This window comes from Sus scrofa, chromosome 1 (genome assembly GCF_054392235.1).
Source record: "Sus scrofa isolate SSC_HxYL_T2T_F1_AM1 chromosome 1, Sscrofa_HxYL_maternal_Yorkshire_Landrace_v2.0, whole genome shotgun sequence".
Classification (NCBI taxonomy): Eukaryota; Metazoa; Chordata; class Mammalia; order Artiodactyla; family Suidae; genus Sus; species Sus scrofa.
The window spans coordinates 240,247,934-240,272,766 of record NC_139383.1 but is presented as its reverse complement, the minus strand read 5'-3'; the positions used below and the strand labels follow the sequence as shown (position 1 = coordinate 240,272,766).

General features: G+C 39.7%; 1 long non-coding RNA gene across 2 annotated transcripts in view; it reads left to right on the top strand.

The window, feature by feature from the left end:
• Nucleotides 1–24,833, top strand: part of LOC110255722 (uncharacterized) — a 44,921-nt gene that overhangs the window by 4,424 nt on the left and 15,664 nt on the right. For both annotated transcript variants that reach the window (XR_014823039.1, XR_002336433.2), the window contains exon 3: nt 13,306–13,491. This is a non-coding gene — a long non-coding RNA (uncharacterized LOC110255722). The remainder of the gene's footprint in view (nt 1–13,305; nt 13,492–24,833) is intronic.

Here is a 24,833-nt window from a genome sequence, read left to right as displayed (position 1 = left end):
GGAGAAAGAAAATTTTCCTCCCCTATGCTTATAAGAATATGCTCTTTAATTTCTACAGAGGTGATCAAGTTTACTTGCCCTTGAGTTATCTACTCATGTCATTGAACATTTATATCTTTTAAAAAAAGAGAAAGAAAATGTGCAGATCTTCTTGCCCAGCAATTCTCTTTGACATAAACTCAACAATTGTTTTTTTCTAATGTGATATCTACTAGCCACATGTGGCTACTGAGCCATGTGTCTACATTGCATTGAGATATGTGGTAGATGTAAAAATCCACAGTCAATTTTGAAGACATTGCGTGAAAGAAGTGTTTAATATCTTACTTAAATTTATTTTAAAATATTGATTATATATCAAATTGATACTATTTTAGATATATTGTTTTAAAGTTTATTACAATTTTTTAATTTAAAAAAGTGAAAGTGTGGAGTTCTCTTGTGGCATCCTGGATTAAGGATCTAGCGTTGTTACTGCAGAGGCTTGGGTCATTGCTTTGGCTCTAGTTCAGTCCCTGACCTGAGAACTTCCACATGGAAAGGGCATGGCCAGGAAGAAAGGAAGGAAAGAAAATGACATTGCGCTGTGATTAAAAAAAACAAAAAAAAACAAAAACAGCATATATTGCAGGCATCAAGCAAGGAGAGCAGGCAACTGGTGCTCAAAAGCCCAGATGGCTTTCAGGAAAGGGTTTTTATTTTTTTAACAAGCAGAAGTTCAAGGGCCAGGGATCACACCTGCACAAAAGCAGTGACTAGAGCTATAGAGATGACAATGCCAGTTGAATCCTTAACTGCTAAGCCAGCAGGGAATTCCTAGTCCACTTATTTTTAACTAACACAATAACATATACTCATCAATACATCAGAAGCTTTTTCTGGATTTCTTAGGGGTATGTCAGTCAGAGTCCAGTCTGAAAGCAAAAATAAAGCCGTTATTTTTATAGTGAATGTAAGGAATTGGTTAAACATGTAATGGAGAGTTGAAAAGGCACAAAGAGAAGCATTGCAGTGGCTAGGACCTCCCCACTGCAGGGAGCAGCTGTCACTAGTAGAGCTGGACAGAGAAGTGTGGGATTATCAGAAACTAAGAGCTGGAAGAAGGCCCCTGGGGAACTGGGACTCAGACCTCTAAGTTGTAAAGGACAGGGTGGGTGCACCCAGCAGGTGGGGGTTTTTTGTTTTGTTTTTATTTTTGTTTTTGGCCACAGCGTGTAGTGGCTTTACATGGGACCTCAGTTCCCAAACCAGGGCAGAACCCAGGCCACAGTGGCAAAAGCTCCAAATCCTAACCATTAGACCACCAGGGAACTCCACCAGGTGGTGTTATTTCTGAAGGTGAATGTGAAATTAAGCAGGACCCTGTGGGGCCCTCTTGGGTACAAAGCCTCTCTGTCCCATTTATTATTTGCAGGATAATGGCTTCAGCCTCCTAGACCTTCCTAACCAAAGAGCAGATTTAGTTACTAATCAGGGAAGTAAGAGAATGCAGAAACAAAGGAGGGGTAATCACATTCTAGTGCAGCCATTAAAGCAGGATCCTCTGTCCAGCTCAAGAGATATACGTTAATACCTTTGAGTTCTGCTGGAACTAAGGCCCCACTCAGTGGAGGATGGCACCACCCTGTTCCCTCACCACCAACCAATCAGAAGAAACTCATACACCCTGCCGCCCTCACCCCAATTTCACCTGTTAAAAACTTCTCCCTGAAAACCATAGGAGGGTGTTCAGGGCTTTTGAGCACAAGCCATCCATTCTCTTTACTTGTCCCTAAAATAAACTTGACTCCGAACTCCAGTATTTCAGGTTGTTTGGCCTCATTGCACTATGGGCACAGGAACTTGTGTTCAGGAACAAGTATTTAGGCTGGATCTGAGAAGGTAGATTAAAGACAGGAAATTGGAACCAACTTCTACAGCCAGGGGAGAGAGCCATTGCTTGGTGATGCTGGCAGGAGGATTATCTGAACTGTTTATCCCCACTGACCAAATATCAAGAAGCGAGTCCCTTCCCCCTTCACTTGCTCCCCCTCTCTCCTCAAGCACCTCTGTTGGCAAACCTTCACAGAAAACGTGGTTTGTTGTTATAGCTACCGTACCACAGAACAGAGTACAGAAAAATGGGCTTAAGCTGAAGGATATGCCTTAATAACCAGCACAAGGTATAAGCTCATAATCACAAATATCAACTTTTCTAATATTATAGATGCAAGGAAGTACTGATAAACACAGCTGTTATAGGAGTTCCCTTGCGGCTCAGTGGGTTGAGGATCCAGCTCTGCCATCACAATAGTTCAGACCACTGCTGTGTTACAGATTTGATCCCTGGGCTGGGAATTGCCACAGGCTGGGAATTGCCACAGGCATAGCTGGTGTGGCAAAAACAAAACCAAAATACAACTGCTATTGTTGTTGCAGAAACTCAGCCTCTGTCTAATGGTGCCCAGTAGAAACTCAGAGACAGAATTTTAGGCAAAGGAATAAAAAAAAATAGCGCGATTGCTTTGCCAGGCCAAGGAAGCCACAGCAGGCTAATGCCCTCAAGACTGTGCTCTCCTCTGGGAGAGAATAAGAAGTGGTTTTATAGTTTGGGGGTGGAAAAACAGGGCTGCAGATAAGGATCTGGGTAGATGCAAACCTGTCTTCTTCAAAGCTGGTGTTTAGTGGTCCTAGGACTGGTTTTGGTGGTCCCTCTTCTTTCTGGAATAAAGAATGCTTCTCAAGTAATGCTTCCATTTGGTGAGAGTTACAGTTCTATAGAAGAGCTCAAAGATATTGTTCTGTATATTCCTTGAGGAGGAGCCAGAACTCTGCTCTGAGGCTGCACTATTTTTTCTCGACTGTTCCTCCTTTGTCACTGCATCCCTTCCCCTTCCCTGATCAGCAACTGTTTGAACCTGTCCTTTGGAACTCAGGGAAGGTCATATAGACTGAATGAGGGCCTATTTCCTACAGACAAGAAAATGAGGACACAGAAAGGCTTATGCCCAGGAGCCGCACAGGGCCCTGCTCGTTTTCAGTCATGACACTTGCAATACCTGTTTTAAAATGTCATGTTAAAACTGTGGTTAAAAGTACAATTCAAATAAGACAGGGTTGAACTTGACCCAAACCCTATGCTCTTGAAAAACAGTGGTGGTTTTAAAAAAAAAACATCCCCACACCCTTTTTTGTTCCAGAAAACAGCTTACTATAAAGAACCACTACCATTCCCCAAATGACTTAAATAAAACTCACAAAGAACTCCCTTGATTACCTATGACAACGCTAGACACAGACCATCCAAATTCCCTTCCTTGTTCTATCAATGATTACCTGAACTCTTTCTCCCTCCTGACCAATCTATACAAAATGCCTGCTCATGTGACTTTATTTAAGAATTCTTCTTTCCCCAGGCATTTGAACCTTTCATCTACCCTCAGCCTAAACCATCATTGGGATGCAGAATAAACCCCTAATGGCTCCTCCTGAGAAGCCCCTTCCCAACTAACCTCAAAGAAAACTTTTCTTAATCAATTGCTGGTCCAGGAGTTCCCTTGTGGCACAGGGGGTTAAGGATCAAGCATTATCATTGTAAAGGTTTGGGTCACTGCTGTGGTGTGGGTTTCATCCTTGGTCCTCCAACTTCCACAAGCTACAGTTGTGGCAAAAAAAAAAAAAAAAGTCTGGTCCAGCTGGCTGCTTATCTAACTTCCTGATAGGCACACTTTCTATCCTTTCTGACTCTTCCACATGAAAGAAAGGCCCTTTTCTGCCTGATCTTTCTTCATAAGCTAGCAGATCTTAGAATTGGTGCACTCTCCCTATTACCATCTGCTCTCCCCCTAGTGCAATAAGCCCCTTCCCCGAATTGCAATAATCCTTTGGAATAAAGCCTCTCTTTATCGGGATTTGGTTTTTTGTTTGAGAGTTTTCTGGTGCTGTGACTTGGCTCAAGACCAGACATCATGTACAGACCTCTTCCATCCCTACAATTCCTACATAAGTAATACTTCAGGGATTTGAAGAAATTGCTGAGTCCAGTTCTTGAACCAATGCTCTGGATGTCTTTTTGGTCAAATCACAGCAAGGGTTTTATTCTTTCCAGCAAAGAGAGAATCTTTTCAATTAAAATTTTCTTTGGCCCTCCTCTGAGTTCCCTTTTCTGTTCCCTTGGTTCCCATACCCAGGGGTTTTGCAAAGGTATTAGTCATTGGGACTCTTTGGCCACCTGGAGGCAGCAAGGCAGCTGAAACTGCAACCTATGACACATCTGCCACCCACTGTGCCGGAACAGGGATTGAACCAGCGTCCTTGTGCTCCAGAGATGCACCAACCCCACCAGGCCACAGCAGGGATTCCTAAAAAGTTTCTTTCTTTGGTTTAACTGTCAATCCCACAGGTAACTCTTACTCTATCAGGCACCCTCACTCTTCTCCTGCTGACTGCATGCCATTGTGTCCCGAATTCATTTAACATCTTCCTGAAAATGATAAAATTTATCAAAAGCAATTTAGAACATCAGAGGCTTCTCTGGGAAACTTGGGATGTCCCCACACCAGCTCATCTAGGCCCCCTCCCTTCTCATCATCCCCTGCTCCTCTCTACCATCTCAACCTTCCCTCGGCTGCCTTGAATCCTGACTGTCCCTGTTCAACTTCCTTCTCTCCTCCACTCATCCACCTTGGCAGTCCCCTCCCTACCACCTCACCCTCAGCTCCAGGTCCTTTGAGATTTAGGTCCCCTTCTGTTCTGCTCATGACCTGCCTCTTCACTCCCTTGATGAAGGAAGTCTCCCCTGCCCTAAAGCAAACAGAGGGTCAAATACACAACAGTCATACTAGACAGATGAAACTGATACCAGTTTATTAGTCACAGAGACCCAGCCTAGGGGAGGAGGACACTGCATGTCATTTTCGGCCACATGGGGGTTACACATAACATCAGAGTGAATCAGCAGGGGCTGTGGGAAGAGGCTTTGTGGTGGGGCATGAGGGATGTGTGGCCCTTGGTTTCCTTGGGAGTATGTGATCAGCTTATTTAAATGTTTGTGGGCTGGCAGGGAGGTAAGACTCCTTGAGAATCAGGAGGAGTGCATCTGGTCTGGCTCATAGAGGAGCTGACTGAGCAGTGGCGACAAAAGTAGGGGACAAGAATCAAAAGTATCAAGGCAGCACGTGACACATCAGGCTGTACGATACACTCTCCTCCCATCAGGAGCTCTGGGGAGGCTCAGGGACCCCAACAACAACCAATAACAGAAGTCACTAGAAACAGACTATGCACTTTATCCACTTATATAGGCTTTAGAGGCACAGAGATGGCCACTTGGTTTTTGTTTTGTTTTGATTTGGTTTGGTTTTTGTTTCCTAATGTTCATTGCTATTATTATTGTTGTTGTTGTTGTTGTTGTTATTATTAAGTATAGTTGATTTACAATGTTTTGTCAAGTTCTGTTTTATAGCAAAGTGACCCAATTACACACATTTCCCTGTGCTGCACAGTAGGATCCCATTGCCCATCTATTCCAAATATAACAGTTTGCATCCCCCAAACCCACAAAATGCCCATCCATCCCACTCCCTCCCCTTACCGCCACCCCCCAACCCTGAGTCTGCTCTGCAACTAATGCCTTTTGCAGCAACATGGATGAATCTAGAGACTCTCATACTAAAGTGAAATAACCCAGAAAGAAAAAGACCAATACCATATGATATCACTTATTTGTGGAATCTAAAATATGGAACAGATGATCCTATCTAAAAACAACAAACAAACCAGCAAACAACAAGCAGAAACAGATCATGGCCAATTGGTCTTTCCTGAGTCCCTTGCCCAAAACATAGTCCACAGACTCTATAAGTTTACATATCCGGGCAGAAGCAATCTTAAGGATCTGCTCTACCAATATGTGTAGAGATGCTTAAGCCTTGTGTGGAGCAAGTAACCATCTGCTAGAAATAATCCTGTTAAAAATATAAAGGTGGGAAAGGATGAGAGCCACACTTTTACATGAATCAGTGACTTGAAGTTTTAACATTGAAGCTATAAACTCTCTATGTGTACCTGTCTCTAGGTATATATGTTTACATATCTGTAAGTATCTAGGTATTATACATGTACTATTTTCCTAAGTGCAGATGGTATTACCAAATTAGATGATAAAATTCCTTCAAGGTCCTCAATTCTGATTGACTTAGAAATAAGTGCTTATGTAAATTAAATAATCCTAAAATTCCCAGAAATTGAGTAAATTGAACTTCTGGTATTTTAAGTCTTAATACTTCTAGTATGAACTTCTAATACTCAATAAGAGTATTTTCAAAAGTACTCTTGTAGAAATGGAATACTACTCAGCCATAAAAAAGAATGAAATAATGCCATTTGCAGCAACACGGATGGAACTAGAGATTCTCATCCTGAGTGAAGTAAGTCAGAAAGAGAAAAACAAATACCATATGATGTCACATATCCGCAATCTAATACATGGCACAGATGAAACTTTCCACAGAAAAGAAATTCATGGACTTGGAGAATAGACATGTGGTTGCCAAGGGGGAGGGGGAGGAAGTGGGATGGACTGGGAATTTGGGATTAATGGATGCAAACTATTGCCTTTGGAATGGATAAGCAACGAGATCCTGCTGTGTAGCCTTGAGAACTATGTCTAGTCACTTATGATGGAGCATGATGATGTGAGAAAAAGAATATATATATATATATGTATGTGTGACTGGGTCACCTTGCTGTACAGTAGAAAACTAACAGAAGGACGTAAACCAGCTATTATGGGAAAAATAAAAATCATTTTAAAAAAAAGTACTCTTGTAGAAACTATACCAAATATTCAAAAAAATTCAAGTTCATATAATTTAGGCAAATGCCACTAACTTGGTATTGTTGGTTTAATAAAAACAGCTATGCCTTGGGAGTTCCTGCTGTGGCACAGTGGGTTAAGGATCCAGATTTGCCATACCTGTGGCTTGGATTCGATATCTGGCCTGGAACTTCCATATGCCATGTATGCGGCCAAAAAGGGGAAATAAACCCCAGCTATATCTTCTATCAGCAGTAAATATAAAGCAAGCATATATTTTTATTCTATTTGGATATGTTCTTTCTAAACTTATACAAATTTGTTAATTAATAAGCTACTGTTAAATCTATTATATGTTTAAAGTTACAAAAAAGATAAATTTTTATTTAAACAAATTCAAACATTATTCTAACAATAATTTCAGCAATAATTATGTCTTGTAAAATGTCACCTTGAAGATAGTTTCCAAGCTCTTTTAGGTAATCTTAAAAACCTTAAACTTAGCTAATTTAAATTAACTGATATTCATTAAATATTTAGATCATTTATAAGTAAGACAGAATACTGAAACATAATTTTAAGTTTCTGTAAACTTAGCTTTTTGCCTCTTATTTTTATGGTACAGAAAAGATAAATATATTTTGGTATTTTGTTTCTGTTTTGTTTCTTTTTTGGCTACACTCAAGACATGCAGAAGTTCCAGGCTGGGGAACTGAACTCATTCCACAGCAGCAACCTAATCCACAGCATTGACAATACCAGATCCTTAACCCACTGAGCCACAAAAGAACTCCAGGAAAAGCTAAACATTTTGATTTGTTACTAAGCATACTACTTTTGCCACAGTATTTGTATAAGGAAACGTATGATTATAAAAAAAGTTATGAGGAGTTCCCACTGTGGTGCAGTGGTTTAAGAATCTGACTGCAGCAGCTTGGGTTGCAGCTGCAGCTCAGATTCAGTCCCTGGCCCAGAAATTTCCATATGCCATGGGTTCAGCTATAAAATGTTTGTAAAAAGTTTTTTAACTCTATATTCTTTTTTTTTTTTTTTAATAGGGCCATACCCGAGGCATATGGAGGTTCCCAAGCCAGGGGTTCAAATCCAAGCTGTAGCTGCCGGCCTACACCACAGCCACAGCAACGCCAGATCCAAGCTGTATCTGTGACCTACACTCTAGCTCATGGCAACAGGTGATTCTTAACCCATTGAGCAAGGTCAGGGATCAAACCTGCATTCTCATGGATACTAGTCAGATTCATTTCCACTGAGCTCCTCCTAACTCCTCCACCGAGTCCCACAGGAACTCCTCCTAACTGTATATTCTTTAGTTTGGCTGGTCTGCAGTAATATGCCAGTGTGTAACAGTTCACAATTATCTATACTGTAGTTATCTCTGCGAGTTAGTTTGCTAAGGCTACTTTCACAAAGTATCAGAGATGAGGTGGCTTAAACAATAGAATTTTATTTTCTAACAATTCTGGGAGATAGAGGTCCTTAGGCTTGCCACAAGTCAAGGTGTCAGCAGGATTGGTTTCTTCAGAGACCTCTCTCCTTGGCTTGTCTTCTGTCTTCCCAGGGTTTTTTTGCTTTTGTGTATCTGTGTCCTAATCTCTTCTTACAAGGACACTAGTCATATTGGATTAGAACCCACCCTAATGACCTCATTTAATCTAATTACTATTAAAAGACCCTCTCTCCAAATACAGTCACATTCTGAGGCAGAAGGGGTTAGGACTTCAACATTTGGATTTTAACCCATAACAGTGGATGAGACTCTGCTTGGAGAAATAACGCCAGAAAGGAACAACTTTGTATACAAGGTATGCAGGATATTTTTTAAGGGAAAATAATTTTGTCCTAAAAGTGAATGACTGGTTGTTTTAGGATGAGAAAGAGAAAAATGTAGGGTTGTGCAATTGTAGAAGGTTTTCAGAGAGGGAATTTTGTTTGTCATTGGGAAAGCTGGCTGAGGCAGGATGGCTTCATTTACAAAACATTTTTTTAAAGCTCTAGTATCAAATTTTATACCGACACAAAACCAGAATTTGGTGTTCTCTGTGTTAAAATGACAACGTTTTCTTATGGTCTGTTTTTAATTAGAGGTTACAAAGAGGTTTTAATTCTGAGTAGTATGCCTAGAAGGCACAGGTTTTGTATCGTATAACTTCCTCTACCTTATGTTGACTTTATTGTGCTCTTGATTATTGAAAAGAAAAACAAAGTTGTCTCATTTTTGAAGGAGCTATAGTTCTTTACAATAATGTTACCTCCTATGTTTACTTTTAAAATCTTCTATTGCCATTAAAAGCAGATAGGGTAGAAGTTCCCAGGAAGAAGAGAGCCAAACATGGCTTTCTTCACATAAAAGAAGCCATTTTTTAGGCCTAAGCCATTTTGTGACCTAAGCCTGACCACAGTGCTTGCCCTTGCAGAAGAACAGGTCTTGTAGTTAACGAACTAAACATGCAAGAAGAAACAGCTATTACCAAGCCAGGGAGATGACCAAATGGAAGAAAATTATATCAGTTGTAAAGACTTGCAGTTCTGTTTTGAGATAAAGATTATCAATCTTGAGCTCTTTTGCAAGATCCAAACCCCCTGCAGCCCTCAACCGCCAAGACTAATTGGAACATAAGAAATGAGGAAGCTGACCTTTGCTGAAGCTCATTGACTCCAATAAACTAGAACCTGGACTCTAGTCAACTTTTGCCCCAATTCTATGCTGATTCTCTTCTGTTTAAGCCCATTCATGAATATGCACACACCCTTAGCTTTAAACTTCTCCAATTTTACTGCTCTGGAAGGCATTTCTTCTGGAAGCATCCCATTTTCTCCTTACTTGTTTCAAGTATTAAATCCTACCTTCTCCCACTCTCTGCCTGGGTTGTGTCTTTTGGCTCAACACCCACCAAGAGGCAAACTCCATTTTGGAGTAATACCACTTCAATTTTGAATTTCTGCATGCTACAAAAACAAATTTTCTTGCCACTTGCATTATTTTTGTTGTGAATTCTCATCATATCTTTCACTTCTGAAAATTACTGGTAATAAGTTAACCATGGTCATGTGAAGTGTTTCATCATCTACAGATAGTTTTTTTTGTTTGTTTTACTCTGATGCTTCTCTGAAAATACTTGCAAGTCATCTATAGGTCGGAGTGTTTTGTCTTCAACCAAGTAGGACTAACTCAGAGACCCATGGAAAAGAACTCTGCCAACGCAGACTTCTAAATGTATCACCTAAATAATCTTGAACACATACCAATGGAGGTTTCCAGATTTCTAGCGGAGAAGTAGATGTATTTATGAGATTGCAAACTGAGATCCATCAGTACATTAATTGCTTAGAACTGAATGAAGAGCTGATAAAAGACGATTTTGAGTTGTGTTTGGAAAATTACTGAGTCCTTAATGTTCCATTTTTTTCTGGATGTACAGAACCTCTTTCTCTTTGCCTTTAAGCTATCTGTAACTCATAATAATTTAGTAGACTGTGCTTTCCTAAATAGAAATGAAATTCATCTCCCCGCTTTGCCCTTTAGAATTAAGAATCTCTCATTGAACATTCTTATTTTCATGGCAACATGATTATTGCATTAAGTTCAGTAACACTGTTTCATCCTTGTTAATAGCATGTAATAAAACCAGAGTTTTGGCTGGAATGTCATTTGAGAAGGATGTTCATTTACTAGACACTTTTAGGAAGCTAATGTTGACTCTATTATAGAGCCAATGTTTACAAAGCCCTCTTAGGAAAATTCACTGTTACCTGGCTTACAGTGTTCCAGGCTTAGAGGTGAGTAAGAAAGGTCACTTCCTCTGGGTCACTTTGCTGTACAGTACAAAACTGACAGAACACTGTAACCAACTATAATGGAAAAAATAAAAATCATTTTAAAAAATGTCACTTCCTGACAGACCTAGGGACCTGGGAATAATTTGAGGACATAGAGAAGAAAGGGATTTAACCAAATCCATAGGTACTACAGGTGAAATGTGATGGCAAGTTTATGGTTTGGCTTCCTGGCCTGAAGAATTTTGTACAAGTCCAACTTGAGATTCTTTATGAAAAAATTCCAGTAAAGCAAACTTTAAATGGCCTAAATTGGCATTCTTGCTACACGTGTGCAAATTATCAGGTCAACCTTAAGGAGGCTAGCCTCATTTTGTGATCAAGAATAGTCTTTCTTTAAGGTTGTCTTTCATCAAGAGGGGTGCAGATGTAAAGAAAAATTTTATTTTATAGAAAATGATAGCACATCCTCTGGGGTGAGCATATTCTGGTTCTATTCATTCTTTTTGAGCTATTTTGTACATCTTTGTAAATTGCAGGTCATTGATGGATGTACAAACTCTATCGTTAGGTGGAGCTTTGAGTTCATCATGTAGAAAAGCCAGTTGCATTACCTGCCTATAATTTAGACTAGATCCTGTCACTTTGCACAAACTGTCAACCTTTGCAAGTTTTCATTTCTTCCAGTTTACTGCAACATCTGGATACAACGTCTAAACCAGTGCTTCCTTTTTTGCCTCCCTTTCTCTTGACCAAAAACTAAAACCTGACTGCTTAGATTGTAACCAGGACTCTTGTAGCAAGACTTTTCCTCTAGGATCTGAGAAAACACTGAGAACTAAAGCCCAACAACTTGATACATCTCTGAAAGACTCATCATTACCACAGACTGTGTATACATGCACTGGATTCTTCCCACACGAGCCAGTGGCTGAGCCACCAGGAAGTCTGGCAAAAAGTTGAGGTCATACATGCCCTTTTATGAGAAAAAATCAAGTGCCACCGCCGTTATATGAGAAACAATCAGTGCCACCGGCACTGATATTTTTGTTTTTAGAAACTCAGCAAGCTGTCCTTGTGTAATCCAAAGATATCTTAGACCTTTAATATTAATTTTTTTCATTGTAGGCATATCTCTTTTAAGAGCCTGACCTATGCTACCACCTCTCCTCAGATGGTTCAGGTGATTTGGCAGGAACAAAGCCAACAAAAATCCTCAAGAGACTCTCAGTTCCTGACTTGCCCCACTCAGGAGGTTTGTGACTGCCTCTGAGTTGCTCATCAATGAATAATATTCACTCATGTTAAAATCTAAAGGGGAGCAAAATATATTACCAAACACATGCCTCTTTGGCAGATTAATTATTTTAAGCTAATTATCTTTAAGAAACAGCAGATACAGGAGTTGCCATTGTGGCTCAACGAAAATGAACCTGACTAGTATCCATGAGGATGCAGGTTCACAATCTCTGGCCTCATTATATCATGGGCTAAGTGATCCGGCGTTGCCTTGAGCTGCAGTGGTAGGTTCAGAGTGGCAGTTACTGTGGCTGTGGCTGTGGCCAACAGCTGTAGCTCTGATTCACCCCCTAGCCTGGAAATGTTCATATGCTGCACTTACGGCCCTTTAAAAGAGAAAGAAAGAAAAAAAGATAGAAACAGCAGGTACAGGTGAAGCCCTGAAAACTGAGTAGAAGTTGTCCTTTTGTTAGAAATATTTACATTTACAGGGGAAATCTCCATTTGTAAGGGTGTCTCCCTTTCTGTACCGGGAAGAGTCATCTAAATATTCATCAGAAGACTTGGACTTTAATCTGCATAACAACCTTCTACTTGTTTACTGTGCTTTTCCTGGTAACCTCCCTTAACTGACTCCCCACGACATCTTTTAGCCGAATGAGGTATTTAGGACAGTAGCCTTAGCCACTTCACAGAGTTACTAGTTTTTCCTGGGTCTCCCCCATGAATACCGGAGGTATACATGTTATTAAACTTTTGACTTATCCTATCTATGTCTTATATTCATTTATTTTTATTAATTTTTTTAATGAGAGTTGCAACATTTATTTCTGGTTCTCTCATGTTTTTGTCATAGTTTTTTTTTTTTTTTTTTTTTTTCTTTTTTGCCACACAGGCAGTATATGGGAATTCCTGGGCCAGGGATCAAACCTATGCCACATAGCAGCAACCAGAGTCACAGCAGTGAGAGAATGCAGGAGCCTCAACCCACTAGGCCATCAGAGAACTCCCTGTCTTATATTAATTTAATTATCAGACTAGCCAAAGAAACTACAAGGTGTGTGGTCAGACCACCCACGATGCCTGTTCTCTTGCTCTCTGTACATCCCCTGCCTGACCAGTGCCAGCTTCAACTATGCCCTATATACTCATAGGGTGCATAGGGTATATGCCCTATACACCTTCCTATGTACTTAGCCCAGGCCCCAGCTAATGATAACTGATCAAAAGGGGCAGTGAGGGGTGTGCCCCTCTGCTGGTTTCCCTGATAACTAATTATCCAATCTGTTGTGATTCTCCCCCTGACAATCTCCCTCCACCACTCCCTTCCACCACCTACTTCCAACCCTTAGGGAAGACTGCCACCTGCCAAACACAGTGGGAAGTTGTTCCAGGACCTTGCTTTATGCATGTAAGCTCCCCCATCCATTTGAGCCATTGATGGCTCTGTTGCTGACTCCAGCCTCGCTCTTTAGTTTTGTAGCTGGGCAAGCACAGGGCCTTGTAGGACTACAGGATGCACCCATCAGACGAGAAGAAGGAACAGTTTTTCTACCTATACAGTTGGTAACGCAGATGGGACCTTCACTGGCTGGACAGTGCTGACTCCAGGGCTCCTTCAGCTGAGAAGTCCTGGGACTGCTGAGAAAAGCCTGCAGAAGGTAAGAAATCTTTTTTTTTTTTTTTTTTTTTTTTGGTCTTTTTAGGACCACACCCACTGAATATGGAGGTTCCCAGGCCAGGGGTCGATCTGGAACTATAGCTGCTGGCCTATACCACAGCTACAGCAACTCAGGATCCAAGCTGTATCTGCAGCCTACACCACAGCTCACATCAACACTGGATTCTTAACCCACTGAGCAAGGCCAGGGATGGAACCTGCATCCTCTTGGATACTAATCAGATTTGTTCCCACTGAGCCTCTCAGGAACTTAAAGAAATCTTAACAAATCTAGAAATGCTATTTTTTACTAGTTTAACCAGACAGAAATGTGGGTTGGAACCCATCTATACCTAGATCTTTCTTAGGCTAACTTCGTGAGTGGACTTTCTGGATCTTTTGAGGATTGCATATTTTGTATTCTCTTATGGTGCATCTCTTGCAGCCTTGGTTAAGTCATAAAAAGGCTTATTGTTTTGATATGCTTTTGAGACTACTATTAGAGTCTTCTTGTCAATGGCCGCATGATGGATCCCCTCAATTGGCTGTATTTGAAAGAGAAAAAAGTTTTTAGAGTGCTCCTCTTCTAAGCAATTATCTTATTGATACCTATGGAAAGATCAAATTGAAAAGAAGACACAGAGAAGTATGAAGGCTAGCCACAAGGCTTCCTTAAAAGAACAGAAATAATTAAACTTAGAACAAAATCAATGTCCACATCCAATATAAGTTCCCCTTCTCAAAATGCAGCCCACCTGCCTGTTTTAGCTTTTCTTTTCCCACAAGATTTATAGAGAACACTCTAGCCTAATCTCTAGGCCCAAATTATATAGGTTACTCATGTAACTGCTGAAATTGAGAAAGTGAATTTAGCCGAAGCACCTGGGACAGGCAGTGGGGTACTTTGCTGTCTCTTAAAATTCTCCCTACTCTCTGGGGCTCTATGAGACTCTGCCAACTTCAGGCCTTCCTATGCAATATTCTTTGCTGATGTATTATGGACCTCCACTGCAAAGAATTCATGTTCACAGAATAGCAGCAGAACTTCTAATTTATGAACCCCTTTTATCTCCACTTTTAGAAGATCTTACTAAATTTAGAGAGGAATTGAAAGGTTAATGACCACTTACCACCTCACTCACAGGGACCTAAGTTGGCTGTAAAGTAGTATTCTTCTCAGCCTTGATTACAGTATAGGCAGCCCTGGGAGGTGGTGGTGGTGGCTGTGTGTGGGTGGGTGGGTGGGTGTGTGGGTGGGTGCATTGGGGGTAGGGGTGGCTCTTAGAGGAAACAGGTGGCCAGAATTTCTTCTTCTTTTTTTTGTCTTTTTGTCCTTTTTAGGGCCGCAACTGCGGCATATGGAGGTTCCCAGGCTAGAGGTCTAATTGGAGCTATAGCTGCTGGCCTACGCCAGAGCCACAGCAACACCAGATCCAAGCCGCATCTGCAACCTACACCACAGCTCACGGCAATGCCGGATCTTTAACCCACTGAGTGAGGCCAGGGATCAAACCCGCAAACTCATGGTTCCCTCATTCATTTCCGCTATGCTACGACGGGAACTCCCAGCCAGAATTTCTTCTTGACCCTCCTACAAATGACCAAGAAATGAGTCAGCTGAAGGATCATAATCAGGTGTTGATAGGAGCGATAGTAGAACCATTGCTCATTAAAATCTGTTAGTCTAAAGTTGAATTATAAACTCAGGGGTTAAAAAAAAAAAGAATATTTGAAGGCCTTTATTGAACACTTTATACAGATTTTTTTTAAAGTCCTACTGCATTAAACCCTGAAGTTCTAGAAGATAGAAATCTTTTGATTTCCATCTTAGTTGGAATCTCCCTCACATAAAGAGGCACTTCTAGGTGGATGGGTAGGTCAGTTTCTGGATGTTTAGACTGTAGTTGGTTCTTTGAGGGCATTGGAAACAGCTGTCTTTGTCTTGCAACTCTTTACCAAACCAGAAATGTGGCTCTAAACGCTATTCAAATCTTATTTATCTCTACCAATCCCCAAACCTCCTCTATTCATTTCTAACTGCTCGTAGATATTATAAAAGATCTGGACTTTTAGAAACAGAATCGTTTTTCATGTAAAAAAAAAAAAGAAGAAATTTTTAAAATTTAAATTTCTCTACATCTCTGATAAAAGACAAATGTGTTTCCTAAACTCCAACTTGGAGAAAACTTGGATGCTTTCTCTGTGCCCTTGTGATGGAGATTTTCTGCCCACATCTTCTCTGGGACCTTAGAAGCCATTCTTCAAAATGCAACTTTGGGGAGATGTTTCTTAACAGAAGTGAAAAACAGGTATTTGGCAATTAAACTAATGAAAAGTCTTGGATGTCCTCTCCACAAATATTGGTAAAAGGCTTTGGCCATCTGAGCAGGTGGACTTAGCTTTTTCCAACTGCCGAAACAAAATTTGGATCCAACTGTTCTTTTATAAACTAGTGAGTTATGTATTGATGTGCCAGACTCACAGCTAAAATTTTAAGGCAATGGTTATGGGGTCTCTGTTTGCATCTGTTTGTATGTTTATGTGTGTCTATATGTGTGTGTTGTAGATATGTGATATTTTTCTACCTCTAGAGGGTATTACCAAAATTAATTTTTATTTATACTTTTTTTTTTTTTTTTTAATGGCCGTACCTGGTGGTTCCAGGGTCAGAGATTGAATCCCAGCCATAGCTGCAGCAGCAACCGTCTCTGCTGCCATCGGATTTTTAACCCACTGTGCTACATACAGCAGGAACTCCACCAAAATTAACTTTTAAAAGAGATTTCTTTAGGAATTCCTGCTGTGGTGCAACAGGATCAGTGGCATCTTTGTAGCACCAGGGCATGGCTTCGCGCCTCAGCCTGGAACAGTGGGTTAAAGGATCCTGTGTCACCACAGCAGAAGCATAGGTTGCAACTAAGGTTTGGATCTAATCCCTGGCCTGGCAACTCCATATGCCTTGGGGCTGCCAAAAAAGAAAGAAAGAAAGAAGAGAGAGAGAGAGAGAGAAAGAAAGAGAAACTCTCTTCAGTTAGGTTGAAGGCAAGAACTTGTGAATACTGGGTATTTTAAACATTCTCAAAAATTGGAGTTACCTGGAGGTCTAGTGGTTAAGGATTCAGCTTTGTCATTGTTGTGGCTTGGGTTGAGCCTCTGGCTCGGGAAATTCTGCATGCTGCGGGCGCAGCCAAAAAAAAAAAAAATTCTCAAAAATATATGATAGACCTGAACTCACATGCTTTCCAGGGTCTTATGATCTGGGAAATTATTCAGGATTAAAGCTAGTTTAAATTTGTTCATTTAATTAAAATAGGCATGTCTTTAGAGTTATCAGTATTTAATATGAAAGTAACTTTTATTCTATCTGGGATTATTAGCCAAATAAGATCATGTTATCTCTGAAAAATGAGTCAGAAAGAAAATTAGCTGATTTTGTTTAATATCTCATGAACTTTTTGTGAGTTATTTAAACACAATTATCAGGACCAAATGATTTAGTTAGATGTAAGTGGGATAGGAGTTTTTAGATGCAATAATTGTTTTATTATTAAATAGCTTCCAGATATGTTTTTAGTAACTTGAAACTTTAGCTTGCTAAGAGAAGTTAAAAGATAAAAATTTATTGAATATATAGTTAATTTCCAAGAAAGATAAAACAGTGGAACATTAATTACTGAATATAGGCTTTTCTACTTTTGGTTTCCTACTACAGAAAAACTAACGATATATGTGGGTTTCTTAGTATACATGTTTTGTGCCACATTGAAAGATTGTATACTGATAAAAGGATACATTTCTAGACATTACAAAATGTATTTTTTGCCAGTCTAAAGAATGCTGGAGGAGTTCCCATCATGGCTCAGTGGTTAACGAATCCAACTGGGAACCACAAGGTTGCCGGTTAGATCCCTGGCCTTGCTCAGTGGGTTAAGGATCCGACGTTGCCATGAGCTGTGGTGTAGGTTGCAGACGCAGCTTGGATCCCGCATTGCTGTGGCTCTGGCATAGGCCAGTGGCTACAGCTCCGATTATACCCCTAGCCTGGGAACTTCCATATGCCATGGGAAGCGGCCCAAGAAATGGCAAAAAGACAAAAAAAAAAAAATGCTGGAGTAACATATAGTTCACAATTGCTTACTTCTTACTTTCCACTAGAAATTAAGTTTGCTAAAGGTTAACAATTCTAATTAACACATGTAGTTAAAACTACTGCTAATATTAAGAGAAACAGTTCTATATACAAAGAAAGATGTGTTTTTGAATAAAAAAGGTTAGATATGAAAATGTATTTTTGTCAAGGAAAAATAAAATACTTGTCCTAAAGTAAAACTGATTACAGCAAAATTAAAAAGAGGAAAATAAGGAGTTCCTGCTGTGATAAATTGGGTTGGGTTGCTGTGGAGATATGGTTCAATCCCCAGCCCGGCACAGTGGGTTAAAGGGATCTGGCATTGGCACAGCTGTGGCCTAGGTCACAGCTGTGGCTGATATTCAGTCCCTGACCTGGAAACTGCCGTATGCTGCAGGTGTGGCCATACCAAAAAAAAAAAAGTCAGAGAGAGAAGAAAATAGAGAATAAACAATGAAGACAGAAAGAGAGAATAAATCTTACCTTGTGTGATCAAGTTGGCTTAAAATTAATGAATTTTATTATAAGGGTTATTAAATTAAGCTTTAAAATCATATAGTACAATTGTATAAAACTAAATTTTGATTTAAAGATTTATTTTATTATTTTTTTCTTTTTATGACTGCACCTGGCATATGGAAGTTCCTAGAGTAGGGTTAAGTTGGAGCTGTAGCTGCCAGCTTACACCATAGCCACAGCAACTTGGAATCTGAGCCACTATACTACTGCAGCTTGTGGCAATGCCAGATCTTTTTACCTACTGAGCGAGGCCAGGGATTGAATCTGTATCCTCATGGATACTAGTCGGATTCTTAACCTACTGAGCCACAACACGAACTCCTAAAATTTGATTTTCCTTCATGTGCTAAAAGGACGAAGTGTTTTGGACTGTTGGTCTGCTCCTGACAAGAGATTGTGAAAGATTTTTCTTTACCTTTTAAGCAACCTGCCTGGAAAGCACACATTCTATGTTTTATCAAAGTGATTCCCTGTGGAGTTCCCGTCATGGCTCAGTGGTTAACGAATCTGACTAAGAACCACGAGGTTGCGGGTTTGATCCCTGGCCTTGGTCAGTGGGTTAAGGATCCAGCGTTGCTGTGAGCTATGGTGTAGGTTTCAGACGTGGCTTGGATCCCGTGTTGCTGTGGTGCTGGCGTAGGCTGGCGACTACAGCTCCGATTCGACCTCTATCCTGGGAACCCCCACATGCTGTGGGAGTGGCCCAAGAAAAGGCAAAAAGACAAAAAAAAAAAAAAAAAGTCATTTTCCTGTGCTTTATGTTGTCTTAATCAGGTCTTTGATTATTTAAGAAAACTGAGTCTTCTCAATATTAAAAACTAAGTTTTGCTCCATGTAAGCTTCTATATTTGCCTTTGAAATTTTATGGTCATTTTGGTCAAATCAATATTTATATATTATTTCAGAATGATCTCCTATTCTCTTTAGTAAATTTCCAAACCTTTTGATATATTTCACAAACTCCCCCAAATTAAATGCTAAATGAAATCCTGTGATCTTGAGCTAACTTTGGGATTTTTCAGAGGGCCTCTGGAAAATCACAAAAGATTTGTTTTCTCTCCTTATACAAGAGAGATTAGACTTATTTGATGTTTTGGGTGGTTTTTTTTTTTTTTTTTGATGTATCCACAGCATATGCAAGTTCTAGAGATTGAATCTGAGCCCCAGCTGCAACCTACACCACAGCTGTGGTAATGCAGGATCCCTTAACCCACTGTGCTGGGCCAGGAATCAAACCCACACCTCTTCAGCAACCCAAAACACTGTCCCTCAGTGCTGACTCCTTGCTATGTTAAATTATGTGAAAAGCATTGTCAGATTAATAATGACAAACCTTCTTAGATTAATTTGTGTAGGTATATGTTGTTAATATAAATATTTTTGAAATTGTATGTAATCTGATATGTCCATGTATGTTGTCACTTATAATTCTATTTATCTTGAAGTCTTTATCTTGAAGTAATAAGAAAATTTCCTCATTGCATTATAATGAACTCTTGTCAGATCTTTAATCATGGCCTTTTTTTTTTTTTTTTTTTTGTCTTTTTAGGGCCACACCCACTGTATATGGAAGTTCCCAAGCTAGGGGTCAAATTGGAGCTGTAGCTGCCAGCCTACACTACAGCCACAGCAACATGGGATCCAAGCCACATTTGCAGCCTACACCATAGCCCAAGGCAATGCCATATCCTTAACACTGAGTAAGGCCAGAGATTGAATGCGCATCCTCATGAATAGGATACTTGTTGGGTTTGCAACTGCCTTTTTTTTTTTTTCTCTCTTTTTTAATATTACTCAATGAATTTATTATATTTATAGCTGTACAATGATCATCACAGTCCAATTTTATAGCATTTCCATCCCAAACTTGCAGCGTATCCCCCCATCCCCCAACCTGTTTCCTTTGGAAACCATAAGTTTTTCAAAGTTTATGAGTCAGCATCTATTCTGCAAAGAAGTTCAGTCTGTCCTTTTTTCAGATTCCACATATCAGTGAAAGCGTTTGATGTTGGTGTCTCATTGTCTGACTGACTTCACTTAGCATGATAGTTTCTAGGTCCTTCCATGTTGCTAAAAATGCCGTTATTTCATTCCTTTTAATGGCTGAGTAATATTCCATTGTGTATATGTACCACTTCTTTATTCACTCCTCTGTTGATGGGCATTTAGGTTGTTTCCATGTCTTGGCTATTGCAAATAGTGCTGCAATGAACATCGGAGTACATGTGTCTTTTCAAGTCATGGTTTTCTCTGGATAGATGCCCAGGAGTGGATTTGCTGGATCACATGGTAGTTCTATGTTTAGTTTTCTGAGGAATCTCCATACTATTTTCCACAGTGGTTGGACCAATTTACAATCCCACCAACAATGTAACAGGGTTCCTTTTTCTCCACGGCACTTATTGTTTGTAGACTTTTTGATGATGGCCATTCTGGCTGGTGTAAGGTGGTACCTCGTAGTAGTTTTGATTTGCATTTCTCTAACAATGAATGACATTGAACATCTTTTCATGTATTTTTTGGCCAGCTGTATGTCTTCTTTGTAGAATTGTCTATTTAGATCTTCTGCCCATTTTTTGATGGGGTTGTTTGTTTTTTTGTTATTGAGTGGCAGGAGGTGTTTATATATTTTGGAGATTAATCTCTTGTCAGTCGATTCATTTGCAAAGATTTTCTCCCATTCTGTGGGTTGTCTTTTCATTTAATTAAGTCCCATTTGTTTATTTTTGCTTTTATTGTCATTACTCTAAGAGGTGGATCTGAGAAGATGTTGCTGTGGTTTATGTCGGAGAGTGTTTGGCCTAAGTTTTCCTCTAGGAGTCTTATAGTATCTGGTCTTATATCTGGGTCTTTAATCCATTTTGAGTTTATTATTTTTGTGTATGGTGTTAAGGAGTGTTTTTTTTTTTTTTTTTTTTTTTTGTCTTTTTGCCTTTTCTAGGGCCACTCCCAAAGCATATGGAGGTTCCAAGGCTAGGGGTCTAATCAGACATATAGCCACAGGCCTAAACCACATCCACAGCAATGCCAGATCTGAGCCACGCCTACGACCTACACCACAGCTCACAGCAATGCTGGATGTTTAACCCACTAAGCAAGGCCAGGGATCGAACCTGCAACCTGATGGTTCCTGGTCAGATTCATTAACCACTGAGCCACAATGGGAACTCTAAGGAGTGTTCTAATTTCATTCTTTTACATGTGGCCTGTCCAGTTTTCCCAGCACCACTTATTGAACAGGCTGTCTTTTCTCCATTATATATTCTTGCCTCCGTTGTCATAGATTGGTTGACTGTAGGTGCGTGGGTTTAATTCTGGACATTTGATGCTGTTCCACTGATCTATATTTTTGTCTTTGTGCCGGTATCATACAGTTTTGATGACTGTTGCTTTGAGGTATAGTCTGAAATCTGGGAGCCTTATTCTTCCAGCTCTGTTTTTCCATTTCAGGATGTCTTTGGCTATTCTGGGTCTTTTGTGCTTCCATACACACTTTAAAGTGTTTTGTTTGAGTTCTGTGAAAAATGTCCTTGGTAATTTGATAGAGATTGCATTGAATCGGTATATTGCCTTAGGTAGTATAGTCATTTTGATAATATTAACTCTTCCAATTCACAAGCATGGTATATTTTTCCATTTTTTTGTGTCATCTTTGATTTCTTTCATCAGTGTCTTATAGTTTTCAGAGTACAGGTCTTTTGTCTCTTTAAGTAGGTTTACTCCTAGGTATTTTATTCTTTTGGATGCGATGGCAAAGGGGACTGCTTCCCTAATTTCTCTTTCTGTTCTTTCATTGTTAGTATATAGAAAGGCCGTTGATTTCTGTGCATTCATTTTGTATTCTATGACTGCCAAATTCATGGATGAGCTCTATAACAGTTTTCTGGTAGAGTCTTTAGGATTCTCTAGGTATAGTATCATGTCATCTGCAAATAGTGATAGTTTTACTTCTTCCTTTCCAATTTGGATTCCTTTTATTTCTCTTCTCTGATTGCCATGGCTACGACTTCCAAAACTATGTTGAAGAGTAGTGGCAAGAGCAGACATCCTTGTCTTGTTCCCAGTCTCAGCGGGAATTCTTTCAGTTTTCACCATTGAGAATGATGTTCGCTGTGGGTTTGTCACATATGGCCTTTATTATGTTGAGGTAGGTTCCCGCTATGCCCACTTTGTGAAGGGTTTTTATCAGAAATGGGTGTTGGATTTTGTCAAAGGCTTTTTCCGCATCTATTGAGACGATCATATGGTTTTTATTCTTCAGTTTGTTAATGTGGTGTATCACACTGATGGATTTGCGGATATTGAAGAGCCCTTGCATCCCTGGGATAAACCCCACTTGATCATGATGTACAATCCTTTTAATGTATTGTTGGATGCGGTTTGCTAGTATTTTGTTGAGGATTATTGCGTCAATGTTCATCTGTGAAATTGGCCTGTAGTTTTCTTTTTTTGTGGTATCTTTGGTTTTGGTATCAGGGTGATGGTGGCCTCATAGAATGAGTTCGGGAATGTCCCTTCCTCTGCCATTTTTTGGAATAGTTTCTGAAAGATAGGTGTTAGCTCTTCTCTAAATGTTTGATAGAATTCGCCTGTGAAGCCGTCTGGTCCTGGACTTTGGAAGTTTTTAAATCGCAGCTTCAATTTCAGTTCTTGTGATTGGTGCATTCATCTTTTGTGTTTCATCTTGGTTTAGTCTTGGAAGATTGTACCTTTCTAAGAATTTGTCCATTTCTTCTAGGGTTTCCATTTTATTGGCATATAGTTGCATATAGTAGTCTCTTATGATCCTTTGTATTTCTGTGATGTCCGTTGTTACTTCTCCTTTTTCATTTCTAATTTTATTGATTTGAGTCCTCTCTCTTTTTTGCTTGATAAGTCTGGCTAAGGGTTTATCAATTTTGTTGATCTTTTCAAAGAACCAGCTTTTCGTTTCATTGATCTTTTTTATGGTTTCCTTCATTTCTATTTCATTGATTTCTGCTCTGATGTTTATGATTTCTTTCCTTCTTCTAACTTTAGGTCTTGTCTGTTCTTCTCTCTCAAGCTGCTTTAGATGTAAAGTTAGCTTGTTTATTTGAGTTTTTTTTTGTTTCCTGAGGTGGGCTTGTATTGCTATAAACTTTCCTCTTAGAACGGCTTTTGTGGTATCACATAGTTTTTGGAGTGTTGTATCTTTGTTGTCATTTGCTTCTAGGTATTGTTTGATTTCCTCTTTGATTTCTTCAGTGATCCATTGGATGTTTAGTAGCATGTTGTTGAGTCTCCACATGTTTGTGTTTTTTGCAGTTTTTTTCTTGTTGTTGATTTCCCATCATATAGCATTGTGGTCAGAAAAGGTGATTGATTAAGAAAATTATATCAAAGTTACCAAGGCTTGATTTGTAGCCAAGAATGTGATCAATCTTAGAGAATGTTCCATGTACACTTGAGAAGAATGTGTATTCTGTTGATTTTTTTATTTTTATTTTTTATTTTTTATTTTCTGGCCATTTCTTGGACTGCTCTCATGGCATATGGAGGTTCCCAGGCTAGGGGTCGAATCGGAGCTGTAGCCACCAGCATACGCCACAGCCATAGCAACATGGTATCCGAGCCGCATCTGCAATCTGCACCACAGCTCATGGCAATGCCAGACCCTTAACCCATTGAGCAAGGCCAGGGATTGAACCTGCAACCTCTTGGTTCCTAGTCATATTCGTTAACCACTGAGCCATGACGGGAACTCCTATTCTGTTGCTTTTGGATGGAATGTCCTATAAATATCTATTAAGTCCATCTGGTCTCATGCTTCATTCAGGCCCTGTGTTTCCTCATTGATTTTCTATCTGGATGATCTGTCCATTGCTGTAAGTGGGCTGTTAACGTCCCTGACTATGATTGCATTATTGTCAATTTGTCCTTTAAGGTTCTTAGCAGTTGCCTTATATATTGTGGTGATCCTATGTTGGGTGCATAGATATTTAAAATTGTTATATTTTCTTCTTGCATTGATCCTTTGATCATTATGTAGTGACCTTCCTTGTCTCTTAAAATAATCTTCATTTTAAAGTCTATTTTTGAGTTCCCATTGTGGCTCAGTGGTTAACAAATCCGACTGGGAACCATGAGGTTGTGGGTTCGATTCCTGGCCTTGCTTAGTGGGTTAAAGCTCCAGCATTGCCGTGAGCTGTGGTGTAGGTTGCAAACGCTGCTTGGATCCTGTGTTACTGTGGCTCTGGCATAGGCCAGCAGCTACAGCTCTGATTTGACCTCTAGCCTGGGAACCTCCATATGCCACAGGAGCGGCCCCAGAAAATATTAAAAAAAAAAATCTATTTTGTCTGTTATGAGTATTGCTACTCCAGCTTTCTTTTGATTCCTGTTTGCATGGAATATTTTCCTCCATCCTCTCACTTTGAATTTGTATGTGTCTCTAGAAGTCAAGTGCGTCCCTTGGAGACAGCATATATATGGGTCTTGTTTTTGTATCCATTCAGCCAGTCTGTGTCTTTTGGTTGGGGCGTTTACTCCATTCACATTTAAGGTAATTATTGATATGTACGTTCTTATTGCCATTTTATTAATTGCTTTTGATTTGTTTTTGTTGCTCTTTTTCCTTCCCTCTTCTCTTGTTCTCTCCTCATGGTTTGAGGACTATCTTTAGTGTTGTATTTGAATTGATTTTTCTTTGTTTGTGTATCAATTGTAGATTTTTG